The sequence below is a fragment of the Balaenoptera ricei genome, chromosome 1 (assembly GCF_028023285.1).
Source record: "Balaenoptera ricei isolate mBalRic1 chromosome 1, mBalRic1.hap2, whole genome shotgun sequence".
NCBI classification, from domain to species: domain Eukaryota; kingdom Metazoa; phylum Chordata; class Mammalia; order Artiodactyla; family Balaenopteridae; genus Balaenoptera; species Balaenoptera ricei.
In genome coordinates, this window is record NC_082639.1 from 86278779 (window position 1) to 86291501 (window position 12723).

General features: G+C 33.3%; 1 protein-coding gene across 2 annotated transcripts in view; it reads right to left on the reverse strand.

Annotated features, from left to right (window-relative positions):
* Positions 1–12723, reverse strand: part of DPYD (dihydropyrimidine dehydrogenase) — an 809798-nt gene that overhangs the window by 697889 nt on the left and 99186 nt on the right. The window lies entirely within an intron of this gene.

The window sequence follows — 12723 nt, forward strand, 5'->3', positions numbered from 1 at the left end:
GTTCACAAATATATATATATGTATCTGTATTTGAAAATAAATAAGTCCAATCATTAAAATTGTGACATTACATCAGGCTCTTAGCATTACTGGACTGAATTTTCTAAGAGTTTTTTTTTTTAATTTTAATTATGTTTTTATATGTAAAACTAACTTAATCTCACATGACCCTAATAAGTTATCAGAACATAATATATAGGATTAAATTTTAGCCTAAAAAATGTATCCATATGAATCTTTTGGCACATTAGATTTCATGTATTTAGGTAATAAAATAATTGGATTTAAAAAAAAATAAAATAGTTGGATTTAGCATTTTAGTTAATTTAACAGACAGTAAAACTAAATAATAAAAATTTAAACATTAATGGGTTCTATTTTAAATTGTAAATAAGTATGCTGGATTTCACAAAAATACAGAATTTAGATTAATAATTTCCAATGTGTAAGAATTCATTGATTTAAAACCCATTGTTATATATACCATTATCTTACCTTGATATCTTTTTTACATCAGCCAAATTAAGGCAAAGATCCTTTTTAACACAGTTATATGTTTTACAATGAAAATTAGCAAAATGTATCTAAAATAATTTGAATTCTGAATAAAAGTCCTTTTTTGGATATGTAAGTTGCAAATGTCTCCTGCTCTGTGTCTTGTCTTTTCACTTTTTAATAGTATCTTTTCATAAAGAGAATTTCTTATTTTTAAAGAGGCCCAATTTATTATTGCTTTAATTTATGGTTAGTGCTATTTGTGTCCTGTTTAAGAAATCTTTGATTTCCTCAAGGTTATAAATTTATTTTCCTATACTTTTTCCACAGAGCTTTATTACTTTGCATTTCACATTTAGATGTGTAATTCATCTGGGATTGATATTTGTATATGGTGTATAATAGAAAATCACACCATACAGGTCAGCAGTTAAATCAGTACTATTTATTGAAAAGGCCATCATTTCCCCACTTTAATTCATCTTTTCCATAAAGTAAGACACAGTATACATAGGGTCTGTTTCTGGAGTCCATAATGGCCAACTGCTCAATTTCCTATATTTTTGCTAGTATCACACTGTTTTAATTACTTATATCTATAATAAATAAAGAACTCCTACAAGTAAATATGAAAATAAAACAGACAATTCAATATAAAATGGGCAAAAGACTTATATAAACACTATATAACAGAGACTATACAAATAACTAATTTAAAAAAACATGCTCAACAGCATTAGTAATGAGAAAGATGCAAATTTTAAAAATGAAACATCACTACACACTTTGAAAATGTGTAAAATGAAAAAGATAGATGATACAAAAGTGGGTTTTTATAGTATAAAAAGCAACTGCAGCACTGCTGGTGGAACTGTAAATTGTTAAAACCACTTGATAAAGCTTTTTGGTAGCACTTTCAGAAGCTGAGCATTCATGTCTTGGAATACACCCAGAACAAATATATAATATGTTCGCCTAAAGTCGTATACAAGAATGTTAATTGTAGCACTATCCAAATTCCCCAGACTGGAAACAAGTCAAATGCACATAAAGATGGAATATATAAATCAACTGTGTTATATTACTACAATGGAAAATACATAGCAATGAGAATGAACAAACTACATCTATGTGGAATAACATGGATTATCTCACAGCCATAGTATTAAATAAATTGACACACAAAAGATCACATAGGAAAATTATTCCACTTACATGAATTTCAAAAATAAGCAAAGCTGGGCTTCCCTGGTGGCACAGTGGTTAAGAATCCGCCTGCCAATGTAGGGGACACGGGTTCGAGCCCTGGTTCGGGAAGATCCCACATGCCGCGGAGTGACTAAGCCCATGTGCCACAACTACTGAGCCTGCACTCGAGCCCGCGAGCCACAACTCCTGAAGCCCGGGTGCCTAGAGCCCGTCCTCCTTAACAAGAGAAGCCACCGCAATGAGAAGCCCGCGCACCACAACGAAGAGTAGACCCCGCTCACCGCAACTAGAGAAAGCCTGCACACAGCAACGAAGACCCAACGCAGCCAAAAATAAATTAAATAAATAAATTGTTTTAAATTACCTTTAAAAAAACAACTTGGAAACAAAAATAAGCAAAGCTACAGTGAATAGTTCAACAATAAAAGTAAGAAAACAATTCCATTTATAAGAACATAAAAAATAGAATACTACTTAATAACTTTAACAAAAGAAGCATAAGACTTGTGTACTGAAAAGTAAAAAACATCATGACAAAAATTAAAGAAGACCAAAATAAATGCTAAGACATCCCATGTTCATGAATTAGAAGACAATATTGTTAAGGTGGCACTACTCCCTAAATTAATCTAAAGTTTCAATGCGATTCCTGTCAAAATCCCAGCTGACTTTATCTTTTTTGTGCAGATTTTGATAAGCTGATTCTAAAATTCATATGAAAATAGAAGGGACCCAGAATAGCCAAAACCTTGTTAAAAACAGAAGTGCAGAGTTGAAGGCCTAACACTTCCTGATTTCAAAAATGACTATAAACCTACAGTTATCAAGACATATATCCACATATATATATATACACAAATGTTCATAGCAGCATTATTCATAACAGATAAAAAGTAGAAAAAATGCAAGTCAATAAAATGATAAATGGATAAGCAAATATGGTATACCAATATAATGATATACTATTCAGCCATGAAAAGGTAAGTTCTGATACATGATGAGCTTTGAAAACGTTATGCTAAGTGAAAAAGCCAGATACAAAAGGTCACATTGTATCAATTCATTTATATAAAATGTTGAATACAGGCATATCCATAGAGCCAGAAGATTAGTGGTTGCCAGGGGCTGCAGAGAGGGAAGGAATTACTGCTAGTGGCAACAGGGTTTCTTTTTGGGGACATGAAAGTTCTGAAATTAGTGGCGATCAATACACAACACTGTGAATATACTAAAAACCACTGAACTATATGCACTTTAAATGAGTGAACCTTATGGTATGTGAATATATCTCAATAAAGCTACTATTTTAAAAGTGGGTAAAACTAATCAAGGTGTTGGAAATTAGTGGATAGTGACTACAGGAGACAGAAGAGGGTCTTCTAGGGCACAGTTTAATTCATTTTGTGAAAATTCATGGAACTGAATACTTAAGATGTGTTTAGTTTTCCATATGTAATACTGCAATAAAAAGCTTTTAGAAGAGAGTTCAAATTCTGGTGAAGGGATCATAATGCAGTAATATATTACTACAGTTAAAGAATGCAGATCAAGAAGTTCAAAGTATCTGACACAGTAAGTGTTAGCTACCAGCTAATAATAATAAAATAACATTTTATTATTTACTAAAATTCTGTACTAAAGATCCAATTCCTGTAACTTACCCTGATAAATTTTTGATACTTCATGAACTAAATTATGAACTTTTTCTCTATACAGTGATAATCTTAAAGAATGACATTTATATGACTATAATTGCAAAGATGAATAACTAAATTATTTGAATTAGATGGCCTTTGAAGAACACTTTCCCAGTACTTCTGGGATAAAAATTAGTCTGGACCTCTAAGGCAGAAAGCAGAGTTTTCCTTTCTTTATTCAGGAAAAAAAGAGGGGGGGGACAAATATAAATTTTACACTGAACAGATTATAGTGCCCTTTCAAATATTTCTATGGAAATAATAATATTTTTTAGAAGCTTTATATTCATAGATGTTCAATGCAGCATTTTTATGACAGTGAAATATTGGGGGGGATCCTAAATTTTCAACAATAAAAGAATGGTTAAATAAAGCACTTTAAATTTGAGGGATATTATGCATTAATTACAAATGCTGTTTAGATAGAGTTAGCCAATGTTTGTATGACATTGTGTAATTTTTTTAAAAAGACACTATAAAATTGAATATGTTGTATGATATGATTACAATTTTGGAAAACAAAACAAGCAAAGCCAAAAAAGACCTAGAAATGAAATAGTAACTCAGATTATCTCAAAATGTTGAATAAACAAGGGTTTATTTTTTTACTTATAGTTTTCAATATTTTCCAAAGTTTCAGTTATAGGTTTATATTTCTTTTTGACTTCAAGATTTAAAAAATTAAGAGTTTTTATAAAGATTTTGGAAGTATTTGTATATTCTATGCTGAATATGCTATTTTTGTAAAATATAATACAACAAAATAATTGCTAGCAAAAGAAATTTAATATAAGATAGGACTTGACTTTTCCAATATTTATTTTTTCTATTAAATATGCACTTGACTAATTAAGATTTCTGCTTCCTCTGATTATTTGCCAATGAGTTCATGAAAGTTTTAATATTTCAAATTGTCCAAAAAAAGTTTCCAATCAGTTTGCTTTCTTTACTTTTGCACACCCAAAAAGAGGTATAAGGATGTACACAAAGCAGTAAACGAAAATAAAGTCATATAATAAAATCAGTTACCTTTATTTGCTATATTCAACCTACAACATAGCTTAATGTGAACAACTGATACTCAAATAGTGCCACTTGGGCTAAGTGAATACCTGAAAAGACCCAAACACAACTACTAGTTATATAATATTTGGAATGTACTGTTTTAACTTTCATATATTTAAACTTAATAACAGATGACTAGTATTTATTCATGATTCTAAACAGACTTCGCAATACAATTTTTAGAGTTGCATAATATTCTACTGCACCCATGTGCTATTATTTATTTAGCTAATTCCTTTTTGGTTTGGTTTGGTTGTTTGTTGCTAATGCTATTATAAACATAAAACAAGAATAGATGGCTAAAAATGAAATAAAAGCTTAAAAAGTATTAAGAAAAAATAAATATTCATTGACTGGGATTATTCATTCCAACTAATTTCCCATCTAACTCAAATTGTTTTCATCTAAAATATATTCAAATTACGTGACTATGGTAGAGTCAATACTCAAATTCAGGATTACTGATTCTATATCTCATTCTCTTCCCGAATTTAACTGTTAATGGAAAACAATGCATGTTTTGCCTGTGGTCGTATAATTATACTTATTTTTTTCTAGGTTTGCCATAAAGCCAACCCCATCAATTTAGATGAATCACTGCTAAGAGTCTTACATTTAAATCTTAAGTTGTAAAAAGGTTTCATAACCTTGTTCTTTCAAACTTTACTGGCTCTTGATATGGAAAACAGCACCTATCACTTCCCCACAGGTGGTTTACAAATCAGATGTGGAAATAGATATTTCTATTTAATTGTTTTGGGCATATTTTTCATTTTTAATATATCTCCTACTTTGGATATACATAAATATATACACAGATACACACACATATATAAATACAAATGTGTTTGCTAAATGGAGTCATTTAATAGAAATAAATCTGTACCTTGACAAGGTATTTTTGTTTTGTATGGTTGGTTTTCAAGAAAATCTTAGAAACTTTGATTTTACCAACAGAGATTAACAAAATCAAATAACGTTATATCTGAATCTCTTTATTTAAGAACAACTGTCTTCAGTTAGGGTACTGTCTTCTCACACGCTACCTATAGGAAATGTGAGATTTAATCATTAAAACCAGTGGAAAGGCTAGAAAGTCACGCTACTGTAATTAAGAGAGAATTTTAAGATCTCAATTTAGCCATTTAAAGTAACTCCCTAGACCAGAGCAATAATGCCCACGGCAAAACAAAGTCATAGATAACAAATATTTAAGGCAGCCTGATACAACCGTGTGACACAGCAGCTTAGAATCAAGAGCAAACACCGATGCAGTCCACAAAAACCTCTTTTCATCCCAATATCCATTTCGGAGTCCCTTGGGAAAAACTGTATAATAAAATGTAAAAAGCAAAAATAAAAAATAAGCTTTTTTATTTCTTATAATTTATAAATCATTTCAAAAAAGTGAATGTTAATCTGATCAATTTTTGGAAAAGGTCAATTCACAGTAAAATCCATGTGTAGACAACCTTTTCAAAACAGAATTCTTGTGGAAATTTTACTCTTTCAGATTTATATTTTTAAAAATTATACAGATGGTTTCAGAATCTCAAACGAGTCTAGATGCTACTACAGAAAAATGCATCTGCCTCCCTTCTATGTGGTAAATTGAGAGCATAAAGAAAAAATACATATACTTTCTTGTTTGTCTGTTTTTTCTTTTGGTCCTGAAATCCCTCATCACTTTCCTCCTCTTCGCTACCCGCATTGTGGTTTTAAACTTTATTTTGGTCTCCACTGCTGCAGAGAAACAAGTTCGTGAAGGACATTAAAGAAGAAACAAACAAAATTACTGGATTTTGAGTTTTTAAAGGCCTATTCCTAGCATACATAAACAATAGGGTGGAAAGACTGCTTGATTATCTAGCTTTTCCAGCCACAGAGATAGGAGATAACAACATTCTTCTGAAGACAGAGTGAGAGAAAAATTGGACACAGAAGCCTTAAGTGGCCCCACTGAGCTCACTATGGCTCCAGGAATTGAGGACAGGCAAAGATATCAGAGTTGACTGAGAGATAAAGTGTTCCAGAGCATCTGAAGGTATTTCTTCATTTTAATGATGAGAAGCCTCAAATTTAATAGTGATTTTATCTGGAAGTGCTTAAAATGACATATTTTACCATGAAGTGGAATGGGAACCCAAAATGAGTATTGAATAACAGAAAAGGAAAGAATGCTCCATGTTTCACACTCCCTGAGTCTGCACAAAACTTATTGTGCCCAACAGAACAATAGAGGAAATAAATAAGTCTTGTAAACATTTAAACAGTCTAATTGTTACCTTCACCAAAAATACCCGTGTCCTGAAAAAATCAAATCCAAGATTTTTTTTTCAAGAACAATATATGAAAGTACCAAAGAAGAGATACAAGAGTTAAATTCAAATTAAGACAAATGTTAGTCTTTTTCCAGAATGAGATAAACATCTCAAGCAACTAACATTTTTATCTGCTCATCCTCTCCATAAATAAAATTAAGCATCAGATGCTTTAGATGAGAGGCAGAGAGACTCAGTCTCATGTCCATCATCAGTAACATTTTCCTAACATTAGGGACAACTGTAAGTAAAATGGAGCCAATGTCTTCCTATCAAAGTCTATTCTCAGCCCAGTTCATATGAGTACGGATCTGAGAAAAATTATAAACTTATGTTAAATAACAAATAACTTAATACGCTGTTCATTACAGGGTGAAACCATGTAGCTCAGATTGGGACTTGAAGCCACATGCCAGGACTCAAACCTGGCCTAAACCCAGATTGGGACTTGAACCCACTGTCTTTTAATTGAGATCACACACCTGGTCTCAGGACTTAATGAAGCTCAGGTTCTTGATGTTCTTGTCGCAGAAAGAATTCAGTGAAAGACAAAGTGATAGGTAAGAAGTGGATTTATTAAGAAAGAAACACTCCACAGGCAGAGTGTGGGCCATCTCAGAAGGCAAGAGGCCCCGAAATATGAGGTGGTTAGCTTTTACTTGCTGGGTAATTTCATAGGCTAATGAGTGGGAGGATTATTCCAATTATTTTGGGGCTGGGGTGGGGATTTCCAGGAATTGAGCCACCACTCACTTTTTGACCTTTTATAGTTGGGCTCAGAACTGTCATGGCGCTAGTGCATGTGTCATTTAGCATGCTAATGTATTACAATGAACGTTTAATGAGGCTCAAGGTACCCTGGAAGCCAAATCATCCACCATCTTGTACCTAGTTGGTTTTAACCAGTTTTTGTAATGTCCTATGGCTATGTCATTATTTTAAAGGCTGTGCCCTGCCCCCTTCCCTCCTGTTTCAAGGGGATTCTATATGCTAGTGTAGGATTATCCCAAAATACAATTTCAGGTATAAGTAAGGCATAGGGGACTTTCCAGGATGTAAAAAACTTTCAAACAATTCTAAAAATGAACTCACCCCGTGGTGATGACTGATACTTCCTATCTTTCAAGTGCCTTGTAATTTCCCTTGACCAAGATAATTGCATGAGAGAGCTGCAACCATCACAGCAGATGCAAGACAGACAATCTATTTTGTAGGAAAGAAGGAAGGGAAAGGCAAAGGGTAACTAAAAAGGAAAAGGGGACACAGGGAGAGAATGAATGAACAAACTACTCCTCAGATTAGCAAGTACAAGAACAAGAGAAATCAGTGATTAGTAATAAAACACTGGAACAAAAAACAGGCCTATTAGCCTAAATACCATGGAGCAAGAAAGTGGGAACACACAAAAAATGGAAGGACATGAAAAGTATTGAATTTAGTGCTGACCAGACATTCCATTGGCTACAACAGGCAAATGTTATCTCTACTTAATTAGTAGGAAACTGGAAATCCATATCAGCAACCAAGGTAAATGTTATAGTTTTTTGGCGTATAAAGATGAATTATATTAATAGTAAACTAGCTAATAACATGAAGGACTTACTCTGTGTTAGACACTTTTCTAGGAACTTTACCCATTTAATCTGCACAACAACCATTGAGATCCATACTTTACAACTGAGGAAACAGGCACAGGGAGATTAAGATAACTTGCCTAAGGTCATATACCTAGTAAGGGATAAAGCAGGGATTTGAACCCAAGGAGTCTGTCCTCAGAGCCAGACTCAAATCCCGCAGAGACTGCTTCAAAATAGTAAACTGAATAAAGTGAATATAATAAAGTTCTTCATAGGTCCTCCTCTATATGTTTGTTGTTAAATTTAGATAACTGGATTGGATGGTAACAGTTTACAAATAAAGTGGGGCATAAGTTCGTACAGAATACTGTTTTATTTCTTTCTGGATGTGCTATACTTTACAAGGTAGAAAAATAAGGAATCCAATATACAGATGTTTAGGCAAAATTAATACCCATAAATATTTTGCATGCAACAGTCTTTATTTGGGTCTGTGACACCACTGTGACAAATATAATGAGCAATTAAATTCCCAAGTGCTCAGATTTTGGCAGCAATTAAAGTAGAAACTAGAAACTAAGCATCAAAAAGAACTGGTTTTGGTGGCCTCCTGCCAAATGAATCCCCATGGGTTGAGAGAAGGTCTAGGGTTTCAACTGTGATAGATTTTACAGTGTTTTAATATCTCATCTGTATTAAGGATTGTATAAAAGTATGATAAAACAAATGAGTAAAATATCAACAGCAACATGGAGGCAAAGTAACACACAAGAAGATCTCTGAACGCTGAGAAGTTTAAACACGATCACTGAAGTATCTTTGCTTAAACTAAACCAAACAATAACAAATTCAACCAAGTATCTAGTGATTCACATGCTGGATGGGGCAGGAAAGAAGCAAAAAATTCAGCAAATTACATTATTAAACAAAAGAATTGATGGTATTACCATATAATTTAATTTCTATTAGGACAGCATTTCCTTTATGAAATAATCACAATAACTAGAACTAAATAGACTGGATCTAAAATTTACATAGTAACCTAATTTTTTTAAATTAGTAAATTAATTTTAATAAATGAGGAAACAGTTTTATATTATTAAGGTCACAGAGAGTTAATGGCACAGCTACTAGAACTTTAGTCTCATAATTACTGAATAACAAAAGCTGAAGTTAATCAATTAAATTTCAATTCAGAAAAAAAAAACTTGAAAATCTACTGTTAGGCATCATACTAAGCATCAGGGATATAAAGGTAAATAAGAAAAGACCCCCATATTGATAACAATCCAGTGATAATATAGAGAAGAGAGAGGAATTAACTCTCCTAGAGCAGAGATGTCTATGAGTTAATGACTTCTAAACATGTCTTTGAAATGAGGCAAAATTTTCCAGATTAAGGGGGGCTGAGGAGGGGCGAGAAGGCAAAGGTAGTGGAATTGGCTCTAGCCTCAGACCTCAGCATTACTGCCTACTAGTTATAGGTCCTTAGGCAGGACACTCAGTTTATCCTAAGCAAAATATACTTGAACCTTCTAGCACTGCCATCAAAATTAAATAATACATGTAAATCACTTAGTACACCAAACAAATAGAAGGTTTTCAATAAATGGAGGAAGCAAAGGAAAAGAATAAAGAGGAGGAAGAGGAAGAGTATCCATGAACCCCACCATAATCCTAATGAATCAGACATTATGGAGTGAGGTAGAAAAAAGTGCATTTTTCATGTCTCCCAAGTGATTCTAATGAGTAATAAAGTAAAATCAATACAGTCTTTATGGGAAAAAGAAGATTTTTAACTTTTTGATCATAAGATCCCTATGAGAATATAATGAAAATCATGATCCTTTCCTCTTAAAAAATTAAATATTCACAAAAAATTCATATGCATATACATACAATATGCTACATACAATTTCAATGAGCCAGTGGATCCCCTGAAGCCCATCTATGGCCCTATGTCTATGCGCACCAAATTTTAATATGAGGAAGGATGATTTTGTAATGGACCTAGATGACATAGAAATGAAAGTTACAAATATAATGTCCAAGTACATTGAGAAGCAAGGGATCCAATAGCTGGCAAATTTCTATTGTTTGATAATGATGCTTAAGTTTAAGTATTCATATTACTCATAAAAACTATGTTGCACAAGTCAATCCTGTTGCCAAGCTAAAATGAAAGCAAGTCATTCACTCATTCATTCATTCAATATTTATTTAGATTCTAATAGGTGCCAGATACACCACGGTAGTCACTGGGGATACGAAGGTTAAAAAAAAAAAAAAAAAAAAAACCTCTTCATGTTCAAAAACACAATTTCAATTCAATAATTCAATAAGGAAACTATTATCAGGCAAGTATGTCCCACATCCAGTGGAAGAATCCTTGCATATTACTGCGATCATTACAAATCTCAGATGACTGGAAGCCTGCAGGACCCACAGGGAATTAACACCACCGAGGTCACAAGTTTTATGGAGGCAATTATAAATTTACATTTCAAAATCTGAACAATTTACGTAAAACAGCACACTCCAAACTATAAAGCTACAACTCTAAGGTAATTTAGCATTGATTAATTTAATGATTTTCTTTAGGCAGTAAGGCAAACAGGGAAAAGTTAATACCAATGCCTATGTTTCTCATGAAGTCAGAAATTCCTAAGGTCTAAGTTCCTCCAAAGAATGAGTCAATTAGATGAACTTACTCTTCCAGTAAAATGTTACGTTTTAAATCTTGGCACTCAGAAAAACCTCAAAACTAGCCCCACTGAAGTTCTTTATGAGTGAAGTAAGAAATAATAACTATATTCAGATTTTTTAAATTCCAGATGAATATTCTAATACCAATATACGATTTCCAGTTCTAATCCAGAGTTTCATATTTCAATAGATAATTGCTTTTCCCTTCGGTATGTCTTAACTAGTCTAATCCTTTCAGTGAACATTAAGACAATCATGTTTAGCTAATGTCATTTCACTAACGGTGGCCAGCTTACAATCAAGGCCTGTCTAGGAGAAACTCGTATGAGTCACAGTGAGATAGAATATAACATAGTAGGAGACGCGTAGGAGCTGTGGAGACAGGAAATCTGTTTTTAAGTTCCAGCTTTGCAAGTAAACTGTTTATATGTTCTTAGGAAAATGCTTCACATCTCAATCTGCAAATATTTCCTCATGAAATGAAGATATCAATGAAAATGATAAAAGTAATGACACACACTTCAAAGTGTTGTGAGGAAAAATTAAGTGGGATCATGTATGTGAAAATATGCTCTAAACAAGAAAGCACTGTTCAAATAGTGCTATACATTTTTAAATGGATAGAATAAATCTCATTTCCAGGCTCATAGTCTAAGTCAAAATGTATTTTAGCTACAATTACCTTTAAGTATTTTAAATTTTAACTCTTATCCATGGTAAGAATTAAGTAATATTTTAGTACTTTCCCAAGGTGAGCAAAAATTAAACAGTTCTGCTGCAGAATCCTACCTGCTGAGCATTAATTCCTATATCTAAAGTAGGTAAACAAAATTCAAGATTGAGTATTTACTTTTTAATCTTAATTTCTTATTCAAATTACCACATAGTCCTTTACATAACGTATGGTTATATTTTGTCTTTTTTGGATTCTATTTTTTTTTTAATATTTATTTATTTATTTATTTATTTGCCTGTTTCGGGTCTTTGTTGCAGCACGCAGGCTCTTAGTTGCAGCTCACAGACTTCTCTCTAGTTGTGGCGTGTGGGTTTTTTTTCTCTTCTCTAGTTGAGGGTGCGCGGGCTCTAGGGAGCGTGGGCTCTGTAGTCTGTGGCACGCGGGCTCTCTGGTTGAGGCACTCGAGCTCAGTAGTCGTGGCACACAGGCTTAGGTGCCCTGAGGCATGTGGGATCTTAGTTCCCTGACCAGGGATCGAACCCGCATCCCCTGCATTGGAAGGCGGATTCTTTACCACTGGACCACCAGGGAAGTCCCCGTATGGTTAGATTTTCAATGAATCTCACTTGGTTTACAGGATAACCAAATGAAAAACAATTATCATTATTTCAAAAAATATTGTGGAGTACTATGTGCCAGACACTGCCAATCTCAAATCGCTATACAAATCTTAATATTTGCTTTTTAGAAGTCATTATTACTTATTCACCTAATCTTGAGGGGGAATAGCCTTTCAAAGAGCAATCTAAATAATGAAAATCTACTACTTCAACTGCGAAGTTTGCTCACCTTCAAGCTCTGTTTGATAGGACCGATCTCATTTGCTACCAGGCTTCCTGAACTCAATTTGCTCCCGTGACAGTGCCTCCTTGCTGTTCCTTCTACACAAAAGCACCCCTTCTCCTCAGGGCCTTTGC